Genomic DNA, 14,607 nt, shown 5'->3' on the forward strand with positions numbered 1-14,607 from the left:
TTAAAGCACAACTCGTATGGAGGACCATAGGAGAATATTATCAAAAAAAACATTTTAAATAGAAACTATCAGATAAAATGTATAGCTTTCTCCATCACAAAACAAAATATAGATTAAGTATTTTTTTGTTTGTTTTGGCATTTATTTTTTTACGTCAGTATTCATTAATTTTTTTCTGTATGAGCGCACCTTAAAACTTTAAATAATTATGTTTTTTTTTTATAAATCTAAAAAATCATCTATAGAAAGTAAATAAATCTTGAAATAAATGAATAGATAACAAATACATCTTAAAGTAAATAAACAATCAATTTATTTGTATTTAATGAATACATTTTATTTATTTGAAGGAATATTTACTAATAATATATTAACAAAAGCGTCTCTTTTTGTAATTTGGAATTAAACAGCTCTCCGTAAACTTAAAGGTTTTGTGCATTTATATGGACGCAGAAAACCATTTTGTGGGAAGATTCTTTAATATCCCTTTCTCTTCCTCCATTTAGATCAGGGGTAACCAATTAAAAATCAATGGCGTCCGAATAATGAAATTTATCAACCAGTAAAGGTCTGGAGACATTTTTAATTATAATCTGTTACTTTAAACAGAATTTAACACTGAAATAAAATTCGATTTTTATAAATCCATGTTATGCATTGAATTTCTAAATATCCATCCATCCATCCATCTTCCTCCGCTTATCCGGGGTCGAGTCGCGGGGGCAGCAGGTTAAGAAGGGAGGCCAAGACTTCCCTCTCCCCAGCCACTTCTTCTAGCCCCTCCAGGGGAATCACAGCGTTCCCAGGCCAGCCGAGAAACATAGTCTCTCCAGCGTGTCCTGGGTCTTCCCCAGGGCCTCCCCCCAGTGGGACGTGCCCGGAACACCTCACCAAAGAGGCGTCCAGGAGGCATCCTAACCAGATGCCCGAGCCACCTCAACAGGCTCCTCTTGACTTGGAGGAGCAGCGGTTCTACTCCGAGTCCCTCCCAGATGACCGAGCTTTCTAAATAATAATAAAAAAATTAAAATCTAACGTGTTTTTTTTAAGTATAGAGAATAACAATCCTTCAGTTTGGTTTAAGACAATTTCCTGATTCACATATTTAATCTAACCTGAACTGACTGTTTGTTTGTTTGTTGTTGTTTTTTTATTGAGCACGCCATTTCACTTTTCTTTCACCAGTTCACCACAGTTCTTCCAGCAGTAAACACTTTCTCTGCTCTCTTTTTCTCATCATCTTCTCCTTCTTTCCCATCGCCACAGTAGCGGCAGCAGCAACCCAGACTGACAGTAGCTCATTGGCTTATCTTTATAATGTGTAGCCTGGTGCCGGACGCTCCAGAGGGCTTTACCTTATTAACAGGAGAAGTGGCGCAAATGAAGTTAGACGCTCTCTTCGGACAACATGCATTAATTTATAAATGTTTTAAATCAGGTTAGGTCCGGATTAGCCAACAGGTGGGTCTGGATCCGGAACTCGGTCCTCTAATCCAGCGGTCCCCAACCACCGGGCCGCGGACCGGTACCGTTCCGTGGGTCATTTGGTACCAGGCCGCACAGAAAAAAGTATATATGTATAATTTATCGACGATCAGAATCTGAGTGATGTTTTATTTTGAAAAATATAAAAAATTGCGGTATTCTCTCCTAATTACATCAGTCGGTGCATCTGTGCCTCTTGACACAGGTTAATTCAGTTCAAGACTCATCCTATCTATAACATCCTATCTTTGTGAAGCGGGATTTTCTGCGGTTACAGCGACCAAAACAAAGCTACGGAGCAGACTGGACATCAGGAGCACATTTCGTGTGTCATTTTCTCCGATTACGCCTAGATGGGACCGGCTTGTTTTATTTTTATGCTGTTTGTATTTGATTTTATGGCAGTCGTATCATTTTACTGGATCGTACCCCCCCCCGGCCGATCCGTGAAAATATTGTCTGACATATAGCGGTCCGTGGTGCAAAAAAGGTTGAGGACCGCTGCTCTAATCCATGACCTCTGATTTAGAAGATAAAAAGAGACACAATTAAAAAATGCTAAAGATTTCTAAATTTAGGAGCGGTAAAACATGGGATCTAAAGGCGTAGCTACTGAACGCACAGATAAATCGGAAAACACATTGACATCGACTATGGCGATCAAAAAATATAACCCAAATATTGGCCATGATGCAACACACTGTATATACATAAAATATAACCTCAGAAAGACTGTACTAAATGGTGAAAATAAATAGCCAACTGCTCCAGACATTTTTTTAAACACTCTTCCATCCTTTTGGAATAAAAATCTTGATCCTGATGTCCTGTGTTTGATACACTCTCCCTGTATGTGATTATGATATGTCCACACAAATCACATGAAAAATTAGGAAGACAATTCTGAGAATAGCTAAAGCAGGACGTTAGGTTTTCCTGACATACATTTGTCTACACTCCTCTACTGTTCCTGACAGTGGCAAAGAAGCAGGTTTTCTACAGGCTGTTCAAAAGTGGACAGAGCATGAGGTCTATAAAGGCTGTGAACCTTGTCACAGGAGCTATTATCATGCATATCTGCAGGTTAAGGTAATAACAATGATATAATGACAAAAACATCGTTTTCTGTCCATACATGACTAAATGAATTTTGCTGTCTGTGTGAGTTTTACCTTTATCAGTGCAGACAGAACGTATGCATAGCATATTGGATAATATTGTTACTCCCTTACTGGTTCATTTGATTCTCTTCAAGGTGCAAGTCATTGTTTGACACCAACAGGAGAAAAACACATTAGTATATGATGCATTTGAGGGAGTAATCTACAAGCTGGTCAAAAACATGTGTTTGGTTGAGTGTTTGTTGTGTTGTGATTAATGTATTGGTGTTAAACTAAGAAATGCTCTTTATTTCTATTTAAGTTGGGCCAGTTTGGGAGGAGAATGCAATAGTGTATCAAAAAGCAGATATTAATACGGGGCTATGCCTGCAGCAGTGTGTCTCAGTGAGCTTGATGCAGATATTTTTGATTTATGCTCAATATTGAAGCATGGTCTGCGCTATGTCCACACCACAATGCAAGAGGGACAATCAGGAACTAGCTGTGGGTCTAGATACGGCCGAGGCGGTGAGGAAGTGGGGGCAAGTTTGTGCGACAACGGAGGGACACGAGGGCCAAAAACAACGGGGATCCAGATGGAAAAAGGGTCCCAGCGTTCTCGCGCAGCTCGCTCTTCTAGCTGGTCCAACTTCATGAGTCATTTTCCACAATGGTGGTCATACAAACAAAACAAGTCGGTAAGGTACCAAAAAGGAAATACGCATAGTGTAGAGCGGATGTAGATTTGTCCAATCAGAGGCCTGCTGTCTGTGGTCACCTACAATTTTGGAGAGGTGGACCAGAGTGTCTGTAGAAGGGCGGGGGCACATTTCCTTTCACTGCGACAGACGCAGATAACGTATAAATCAGCCTTTATTCCTGTTTTGTGTTGTTTATATCGGATGATTGAGGTTTATCTAAGCATATTGACAATTAAACAGTTTATTTATTAAGGAAACAGTGACCTCAGTTATGTCTAGCCCCAACATCCTTGTACATCCTCCTCATGGTTACCAGCCTTGCCACACAGCGCTAAGCGGTGGCAGCTCAATTGTGAATAAGGCTTAAGTCAGCCTATTTTGTTGTATCAGTTGCTCTGGCACCGAAGCTGATTTGTTCCATCCTCTATCCCAAATTCTTGAGGTAGTTCCAGAATACAAAAGGTTCAGAATATGAGGGGCTAAATTGCACATGCATTTTGTCTTTATACATGCAATAATGTGGCTTGGTGCAGGTGGTCTACAAAGATTAATTTTATGATGTGCAAACCGGCTTGTTTCCTCCCATTTAAAATGAGCAGATAACATGATCTATTTGGAGTGCGAGAGTGGACATAAAAGAAAGATGAGGTCCTAAGCCATTAAGACGGTGGTAATAAGGATATAAAAAGAATACTATAATTTTATTGAACTTTACTGAACTCTATTGATCTCACATTGGAGAAATTTATCAGAATTCTGATTCAGGAACCCAGAGTGGGGGCTGTGGGAATCAAACCGGGCGGTTGGTACCTCCTCAGAGCACATGCGCACTGCTTTAACCCACTAGGCCAAAACTACCCACCATTTCTTAGGACAATTTGCACAAATAGCCAATTTCTACATGCTATCAAAAAAGTAGAAAATGCACTGATGAATGCAACTCCAGTCAATAAAAAAAAAGTAAAACGCTGTTTCTGGACAATTCCTGCACCTTTTATGGTGAAATAAACAGACTGTGTATTTCACTCACACAGTAGATTTATTAGATTACATATATGATATTTAGAAATATGTGATCTTAGTTTTTGCCATCCATAACTACCTAGAGTTATTTATTATAGTCGTAGGGTCATATTTAAATTTCAAATCGTTCTGGCCTCAAACATGTATATAAATGTACTCTTGATCAAACAATATTGTCCCAAAAGTTAGAAAGTTAATATTTTTAAAAACTCCTGTCTTAAAATCTGTGGGGGGTTTTTTCGTTGCCTTATGCAGGGGAGTTAGTTATACATCAGCCTGAACATCTAAATTCGGCCAATCATATATCAACGGTCATCTGTCAATCACATTTTTTCTGTCATAGCATCTTGATTCATATGTCCCAGCTAATATACACAACGGTTGAAATACGAATCGTTTACTTTCCCATTGAGCTCCGTCCCAGTCTTTACAGGGATGGACGTCTGTGTCTTCAGCAGGCGTAGAGCTAACAGAACTGGCAGCGTTGTGAGGCAAGGGCTCAAACATGTACGGCTGTAAGCCTTCTACACCAAACCAAGCTTCTCCCGGCCTGGCGTCCTCTTCCACAACAACTTCGTCCCCGCTTTCCTCCTCTAAATAAAAAATGGATGACAGAGGAGAATCATCCATGACCTCCGACACAAAACTCTTCTTCTCTTGCATGTTTCCGCAGTCCATAGCGTTCCTTGACAGGAAGTTTCTAAGTCACCAATGTAGTGCTACTTGGTCCCAATGAAATTTCAAATTGGGAACCTGCTAGCACTAAGTTGCTAACTGGTTAGCAAAAACGCTTCCGATAAACCGGCCACAACCAGACTGGCTTGTGAACCTTCCACCAAAACAATCCCGCCCCCTTGATAAACAACCAATCACATTCTTTTTTCACTCGTGTAAACAGTGTTGCCAACTCAGCGACTTTGTCACTATATTTAGCGACTTTTCAGACCCCTCCAGCGACTCTTTTTCAACAAAGCGACTAGCGACAATTCTAGCGACTGTTCTGGTGTCTGCCGTGGGGAACCTCTCCCGTCCCAACCCCGTTCTCCCGCTTCCGCAGGAGTCCCTCTCAGCGCTGCAGTCAGAGCCACAGCATGTTTACCCTCAGCGTCAAGACTGCAAATGGGCCGCGCACATGCGCTGGGATTGACGGCGCAGGTTGATCACGCTGGACTCAGCTCACTGAGTTGCTTAACCTGCCATAGAGAACCTTGACCAACATGACGATGACCCACTCTTTCAGTGAGCAGGCAGGCACAGCCTGTGTGTGTGGGAAATTTTATCAGTTTAAAAAAATAACAATAATTACCATTATTTGCTCATATTGTCATTGATTCTTTGTAGGCTTTTTTTTTTGTTCCATTTAGATTGTTAATGTTAATGTAATGTAAAAAATTGTATGGTTCAAAATGTTCATGTTTTACCATACTTTCTAAGACCACAAGGGAAAAAAGAAAAAGTAAAAAAAAAAAGTTGAAAAAAAAAATTATTATGCAAATTAGGCAATGACTTCATTCAGCTACTTATAGCGACTTCTAGCACAGCCAATAGCTACTTTCCTTACAGAGGAGTTGGCAACACAGCGTGTAAAGTTGTGCACCACTCGGGAGAATTCAGAAATGCAACGGTTGTAATGGTCGTTTCCATATGACTTTAAGAATCCAGCTTTAGATCAAACATTGTACTTTCCTATTGCTGGTGTGCTGTGCTTTACTGGTTCTCTTGCTCTTGCCCCTAAGCTCCTACCCTGAGAGAAACCTGAAGAACACCAACAGGACAGTACCTTTTATCACCTCCACCCCTCTCCCAGTTGTTTTTTCCTTTGTGTGAGGTGGAGGCAAACATCTGACTCAGCTCTTTTGCTTATTTTGTTAGTTCCTCTTAACTCTGGCTCTCTGTCCTGCAAACGAGGACACAGATGTGATTGAATTACCCCTCCACCGCCTTTCCCCTTCTTCCCCTTATTTATTTATTTTTGTGTGTGTATGTACTGCTCGAACTTTCTCTGTACTGAGCCCGGTTTCAGTGCTGTTGTTGCACTTTCTCTATCCTTGCGTAACTGTGCAGCGGTCGTGTTGCGTTGCATCCTCCATCTCCTCTTCCCCTAGTGGGATGGGCACTGAGGGAAACGACGGCCCAGAAATCCGACCTTCATATTCCAGGTTTCTAGAAAAAAACAGATCAGTTCCCAACAGGAGAGCATCATCAGACCTGTTTGACCTTAGCTGAAGTAGGATAAAGCACCGGGTTCTCACTTTTGACAAAGACGGGCTCTCTTAAATGACTCTAGCAACAATGAGTTTATTTCATTATTTATTAATGAGTGTTTCAGCTTTCTGCTGTTCTCAGCGTCATTCACGACGGAGACAGACACGGCTATTTAAATACAGCAACTGACATGATGAATAGAAAGCTCTTTTACTTCACAGAGAGATCCAATCAACAAACACATGGAATAATAAATAGCTTGTTATGAACTGAAGACGTCTAGAAATGTATATTCATGCTTTAACATGCATAAATAATTTATTAGGAAATTAAAGCAGCATGAAACAAAATACCCAGGGTACCTAATCTATAGATCCATGAACTGAATTATTCAAATAAAACTAATTTTACTCTACCAAGTCTGTTTACTGCAGCCCTGTTGCATTTAAAATGCAAAAATCTACAGTAATATTAAAAAATGTGTCAGAGATTAGCCATAACATTATACAACAAGGTAAATACCATTAAATGTATCTTTGTCATGGTTCCACAGAGAACAAAGAATAGCCATTTTGTCCTCAGGGTTGACATTGGTAACAAATGATTAAATTTGATGAACTGTAAATTGTGGTGATGACTTGTCTGCAGGGGTCAGTATCTTGTCAGAAGTTGCCCCGAGGAGGGGTCATTGATGAACCGTGTGTTAGACCATGTAGATTGCTGTGCTGATTATTCAATATTAATCCCCAAAAAATGTATTAATACCAAAGGGAAATGAAATTATGTTTCAACTCATCAATAGTTTTCGTCAAGTTGTATAATTCAATTCAATTCAGTTTATTTATATAGCACCAATTCACAACACATGTCATCTCAAGGCACTTCAATCAATCTGACTGTATGATCTGGTTGAATTGTAAAGTTTTCTATGTAAGGAAAACCAGTTGATTGCAACGACTCATTGCCTCGAAGGCAATCCCTCACACTAAGCATGATTGTAGTGACAGTGGAGAGGAAAAACTCCCTTTTAGCAGGAAGAAACCTCCAGCAGAACCAGGCTCAGTGTGAGCAGTGATGGATGGCTCCTGTGAAGAGATAGATCTGGCAACCTACTACAACTAGCAAAATTTGCAGCAAGCATTTCTTAAATGACTAATTTAAGCTTCTGATGCTAGTCAAAAACAAGTAGAGAGTTTAATCTTTTAGCAGGCATGCACAGTTTCCATGGGCTGTAATTATATAAATTTTTTAAGAGCTTTCAGTGCATTTCCTAGAAAGTAGGATTGGGGATTCACCAAATAATTGCACAGCTACAAAACAAGCTAGCATGCAAATTATAGTGACCCTATACTCCTACAAGACAACTTTTTCTGATGAAGCTCTGCTTTAACTCCTTATCGTTCAACATATTTAGACAATATTGGGTTGGCAGATTCTCTACTCATTTTTATTACATCTCTGTCGTAAACATCAGGCTGTATTATTACAATGAACGCAGGTGTTTTCTAAGTCGTCCAGCATGGCGGCGCAAAGTGACTGTAAAAGGTCTATGGGGCATTTCCTACTGAAAAAAATTGAGACGAGCAGTTCGTCAGTTTCTTACTGTCTGACTGATTGAACTAGTGTTTGACTTTTACACTGTAACATCATTTATTTTGGCTACAATCTCATTCTTGTCTTAAGCTGTATGCAACTGAATTCTGTCCTGCTAGCACTCTGTTCATGCAAAATGACAATAAAGTTTGTCTAAGTTGAAGTCATTGAAATGTGCATCAGTGATGTGCACAGGATTAATGATTATGATCAATTTTATTCAGTTTATTTCTATAGCACCAAATCACAACACATGTCATCTCAAAGCACTTTACAGTTCACCAGATCATCCAGTCAAGTGATTCAAAGTTTCTATCGAAGAAAAACCAGTTGATTGCATCGACTCATTGACTTGAAAGCAATCCCTCACACTAAGCATGCCTGTAGCGACAGTGGAGAGAAAAACTCCCTTTTAACAGGAAGAAACCTCTAGCAGAACCAGTGTGACTCTGGTTCAAGGAGACAGAAGCAGAGATACAAAAGTAAACTGTAAATACAGTCAGATTGTTCAATAACATCCTTCTTTCACCACTGACAGGTTTTAGGGTGGTTTCAGACCAAGTTTATCCCTATGAAACTAGTGATGGTTTCACATGTTTTACGTTCTCTGTGAATGCACCATTAAAGGATCTACTCCTAACATACACAACAAACTTTCCGAGGTAAAAATTGATCCCTAACTCAATAAAAAATGATTTATTAGACCAAATTCTGAATATCCATTGTGTCTGGAGGTTGTTACTGTAACAGCTTTTAAGCTGCTAAACTTGTAATGATGTTACAAAGTGCAAATGCAGAAAACCGAACAGAGAGCCCAGGGAAAAAGTTTAGCGGGTTTTATTGAAGAAGTTTAGCAGAGGGAGAAGTGTTGCTCTGAACACTGCTCAGCCGGAACTGTAAAGTAAGGGGAAGAGACAGCGGTTAGTTCAGGCTCAGTGGGGAATTTGACCCGTGAACTTGGGGAAAAGGTATTGGTATTGAATCCTTGACTTCTGTCTTTGTGCCGTGGTTCCAGTGTTTGCAGTGACGTGCGGTCAGGGGAGGCAGGTGAGGCAGTGCCTCACCAGCCATCATGGAAAGAAAGAAAATATATAATCATAAAGTAATTTAAATTGTTATATTCATCCGGTGGTTTGTACTAAAAAATATTCATTTTTCATGTAGCTTCACCAATTTCGATTTTTATTTGTTCAAAATCGCTGAATTTTCTTATTTTCCCATTCAAATGCTTGGAAGCGATGCCGGTGAGGCAGCAGCGAGCTCTGCCTCACCTTGGATTGCGCAACCCCTGGCTCTGCGCTGGCTGCAAAGCGGAGAGAGCATGTTGCTGTACGGCGTCAATAAAATGGTTTAAACAAATGTAATATGTGAACTTATTTCTAATAATTTGGCTTATGTATATAATGTACAGAGCTTTTTGTCACCAACTGTGTTTGTGTAACGTGTTTCGTGTAATGAGCGATTATAAACGGCAGAGAACAAGTTCGAGGTGAGGCAGGCAGTTCTCTTGCCTCATGGCAGGGGGTGCTCAAGAGACTGAAAACATAAGGCAGGAACAGGACGGATCAAGGAAGGCTTTCTTCCCTGGCAGTGATCTCCATTGAGACAGAGAGACTTTTAAAACTGAAGGAAGATAAGGAGGACTTCTATTCATTTATAAGTAAAGGTAAGACAGTAATAACATTTATTTTGTTTTGTTTTTTAAGGAAATGTGTGTTTTGTGAGCTACAGTTTGTATGTGTAAGGATGCAGAAGTGAAACATAACCTGTAAACTGCTGTCAATCTATGCATCTATTTGCAAATCTGATTCTGATGACGTCAGTGCCTCACCAGCTATGAACCTCACCGCACGTCACTGAGTGTTTGTCTGATTTGGTGGAGGGCGGAACAGGGTTTACCCAGAATGTGGTTGAAAGTTGGTGAATGGAGAAACTGACTGCCACTCAGATTTCCTGCGGTACTTGAACGGGTCGTAGTGGAGAATGTCCCTTTCTCAGTGAGAAGCTCAAACGATCTCTTGGGGAAAGTGGATCCAAACCTCGTGTTTGAACCCCAGCTCAGTTTGAAGCTCAGTTGATCCTTCCAGGGAGTGAAGGTCCGAGAAATCCAGTTTGCAGGATGACTTCCTGCCGAGTGGCAAAGACAAAAACAAAGTTAAACCCAGGTTGACAAAAAGCTCAGCTTGACTCAGCAAAAACCTCAGCTTGGCTAGAGTACCCAAAACTGGCAAACACTCTGTCGTCGAAGTAGTGGCAGTCAGCAGCTTAAAAACACTCCGTTTAACGAGGAAACCATCAGCAGGTGTGTGAAGAGGCGGACCAGAACCAGGCGCCTACTGGTTGATGAAGGGAGACAAACACAGAAACACAAACACAAAAACAGGAGTCCTGACAAAACTGAACATAAGAAGGATTCATTCAAGCTTTAAAGAAACACAAAGATTTAAACACACATCATTCATCTATAAAAGCCAGTTAAAGCCAGGCAGACAGGTTTCTATTCACACTACCAGAATTTAAATCTTAACAAAAGAGCAGAATCTGATGTACCACTGTTAAGAACAGTCATGGGGAGTTTGACATTTTCAGATGCCCAATAAGAGATGGTAGTAATGTCTGCAGCCATAGTGACTGTAAACAAAGATATTACCAAACCGCCGCCTGGAAATATGCCACAATAAAAGCTAAATGTCAACTCTAAATAGAGTAAACTGTATGACAACCAAAAGATCCTGGTTATCGATCAGAGTGCTGTCAGACATAGGGTAATAACCTCTAAGTCAATACTCTTCCTTTGTTTTTCTCTCCTTTGGTCTAAAAATGCTTTTTGCAAAGATGATAGCATACAAAACACAGGGAATTTCAAGTCACCAGAAACCTTACAAAGATGCTTTGCTCATATCGAATAAAACTTTAGGGAGGAAGAAAATTTTATCTTACATGCAGGCATTAAGCGTGTGGGGGAAACCTGGTCCACCGGGAGGGTTTTTTTTATTTGAAAAACAAAAATTAAATAATAGGAGTCTCAGTTTACAATATGAAATTGGTTATTTAAAAAGAAGGAAATTAATGGCATCCACACTAGGGCTGTCAAGAGTAAGAAAAAAAAGTAGACGAAGAACCCTTAGCACAGGCATCCCCAAAGTCTGTCCTGGAGGGCCACTGTCCTGCAGGTTTTAAAGGTTCAGCACAGCTGATTTTAATTTAAAGCCGATTAACAGGCTTTTTTTCTCAACTGCAATCATCATAATCAGCTGTGCTAAAGCAGAGAAACATCTTTTGCTTAATGGTATTGCTACTGCCTTAGCAGTAGCAATACCATTAAGCACAACCACAAAGTTCGGCCTTTTAACTGGAAAATGAATTATTTCCTTCAATTCTAAAAAATAATGTTCTATTGTAAACCTTGATTTGCTAGATTCGCCTTCTGGAAATATTTCTTATCAATAGTTTTTTGTTTTGTTTTGTTTGCTAGGCCTGGTCCAGTATGAAATATTCAGTTCTTTAGATACATCAAGCTTTCATCAAAGCGCAAAGCAGCTGTTATTCTCTTCAGCAACCCAAAAATCCAAACAAACCCAAACACTATGAATTTTGAAAACCTCCATCCAGGTTACAGACCTAGGTGTATTGAAAGCAGGTTGCTAGGTAACAGCTTGGTAATAGTGCTTTGTGCTTTTATCACTAACGAAAGGCTGCAGGAAATAAACACAACACTCTCTGGCAGCAACCATTATTCTTCTACAAGTGGTAGGAGCATTAAAAAAACATTGATGCTACGTTTCAGAGCGTTTTCCATGGTTTCATTTGACCCAAGTTCAATGATGTGAAAAACCCACCATCCAGCTGGACATGTAACGGGATATTACTCTTTTCAGAAATCACAATAGCTGCAGCATTGTTCTGCATTCAGCTGCATCTCCGTAGTGGATACAGTTCTGCACTGATCCCTGCCTTCCAGCAGTAAGCCTCTGCTGAGGCTCCTGGGTCTCAGTTGGTGCTATTGAGCGATAGTTGAAGATAACTTTGGCATAAAACTCTAAACTTGGGGGGAATTTTATCTTTCATCTTCTTTTTGCTTTAAGATAGGAAAAGCAGCATGTGCTCATATGACATTTCTTTGTGCTATTCAAAATGAATTTATGAACACACTACTTTACCAATACAACTCTATTTAGAGGGGAAACTATGGTTTTTATTTATTGCACATATCATAATATACACTTTTTGCACTTTTTTCTTTTTCATTAAAATCTGTACAGGCTTCACAAATTGATCAGAACATCAGAAAACTCTTAAATTCTTAAATCCAAATGCAGAGGTGAGGAGCCAGAGGTGAGTCTTTGTAGATTTAATGAAATAACTCACATGCAACTGAGGCAGGAATCCAAAAAATAACAAACAATAACAAATAAAAAGTACAGAACAAACCAGAATCATGGAGGCATCAGGGAAAACATGCATGAGGAGCCTGGGAAAGAAGAGGAACCAGCAATGAGAAAATGCATAGTGAGAGTATATATAGGAGACAGAACAAAGACAGGACTAATTAGCTGATTGGGAGCAGGTGTGAACAGAGGATTCTAAAAGGGAGCTAGAGACAAGGAGACCAACACAAGAGGGCAACAGAGGGCAATAAAGAAAAACCTAAAAACTACAACAAAATAGGAATTAAACCAACAAAACTAGAAAACAAAGAAAATCATGGATCAACGTGAAACTGAATACTCAAAAGAAAACTGTTGGGCCCTCAGGATTGTGTGCTGAGCTGTGTTAGGGTTTCTCTTACCTTTCCTCCTCAGAGTCTCCAGCCCAGAAGAGCCTCCAGCTGGTTCCAATTGGACGCAATCAGGGAGCAGTATTTAGAGGAGTGGATTTCCTGGGACGGACGCCAGTCGGTTAATTTCCACGCAGTGGTAACTTACCAGCTAGCTCTTCTTAAACTGAACTCTGTGTCTTGGCTCAAGCTCACCTCCTTGTCTTCCTTGTTCCCTAGAAGCCTTGCAGTTCCAAGCCGGTTCTCTTCTCAGTCCTCCTGGATCCATCCTCCGCTGCTCACCTGTCTGTCCACCCTCTGGAGCTCTCTAGTCGAAACCCGACACTCAGCCAAAAGCAATCTCTGTGGGCTCATCCAACCTCCCCTCATCTGCTCCGCTCTCCATCGACCTGTGAGGAGTTTGCATCTTTTCTAGTTAACTCAGTTCCCTAGCCCGAACCTAACTGATCTCTCTCTCTGTGCAGTTCCTGATTAAGCCGCTGTTTCCTGAGAATCTTCGCCGATCCAAAAACTATCTCTCTGTCAAAACTTTTCAATAAACTTTCTTAACCGCTTCCAGTTTCGTGTTGTGTCTGCGCCAGAGTCAACTCTAGCATCATGTCAAAAACAGAACCAAGACTGTGACAATTTCATGTTTTCCCGTGATATACCTAACCCCTGAAAAGTAAAATTTTTGGTTATGTAAACAAATTAAATGAATTAATTTTTGCCGCAGTAAGTAGTTAAAGCTACAGTGTGTAATAATTACAGGGATATACAGTCAGAAATGTAATATATTATACATAACTATGTTATTTATCATCATCTACGAGGTCAGCCTCTTAACCTTAATATTTGCGTTGCCTTAGAATTCGTTATTTATAATTACATAGGAGCGGGTCTCGCAGCCATGGAGGCAGACATCTTTGCGCTACGGCAGCGCAGAGCCAACAAACTAGCGATTGCGAGATCGCCCATTACGCTCGAAAGTAACTACGGCAAGTTGAGAGAGATGAACTGAGACGGTACTGAAATCTATACCCTACACAGACTAATGAAATACTATCTGTAAAATTATCTATGAAACAAACCTCATCACTTGAGAAGGTAGGTGATGCGGATGTCGTGGAAGACATTTTGTCCCGTAACGCTCGCCGTACTGTTGGGGGGGAGAAGCGGTGGGGGGGAGATGTTCATGTTGCTGCGGTCTGCAGTCTGGACGTTAGATGTCGCTGAAAATTACACACTGTAGCTCTAATTCCCTTACCTTTAGATTTGATCAACATGCTTCGCAATGTGGCTTGTTTGTCAGAATAAAAGTTCAGTACCTTTTTAGATAATTGTAACCTTTAAGCAAGTATAAAAAATGAATTTCTGTATCAAACACGCTTTTAAAACAAGTTGTGTATAATCTATCTGGTGTGTTTAATCAGTGTTTGGAGATAAAGGAATAAATGAACAGAACCTGTTGGAGGAGTAGCCTCAGCTTCATTTTTAAAAAGGATATTTTTTCATGTTGAAATATGTGTGTTGTTGCTGGGCTTCAATTAAAATCTGCTGGAACATTGGAGGTGTGAGAGTGTTTTTTTTTCTTTTTTCATATGGGCTCATTGTCAAACCAGAAAGGCCAGCAAGCCTGCTGTGTTGCCATCATCCTGGAAGGGTGTCAACATTAGCCCACCTTGCCATCACAATTCCTGTCTTTTTCCCTCCAACAGGGGAATTTCAGCAATCAGGGGCTCAC

The sequence above is a fragment of the Cyprinodon tularosa genome, unplaced genomic scaffold (assembly GCF_016077235.1).
Source record: "Cyprinodon tularosa strain WSP-4 unplaced genomic scaffold, ASM1607723v1 ctg284, whole genome shotgun sequence".
Classification (NCBI taxonomy): Eukaryota; Metazoa; Chordata; class Actinopteri; order Cyprinodontiformes; family Cyprinodontidae; genus Cyprinodon; species Cyprinodon tularosa.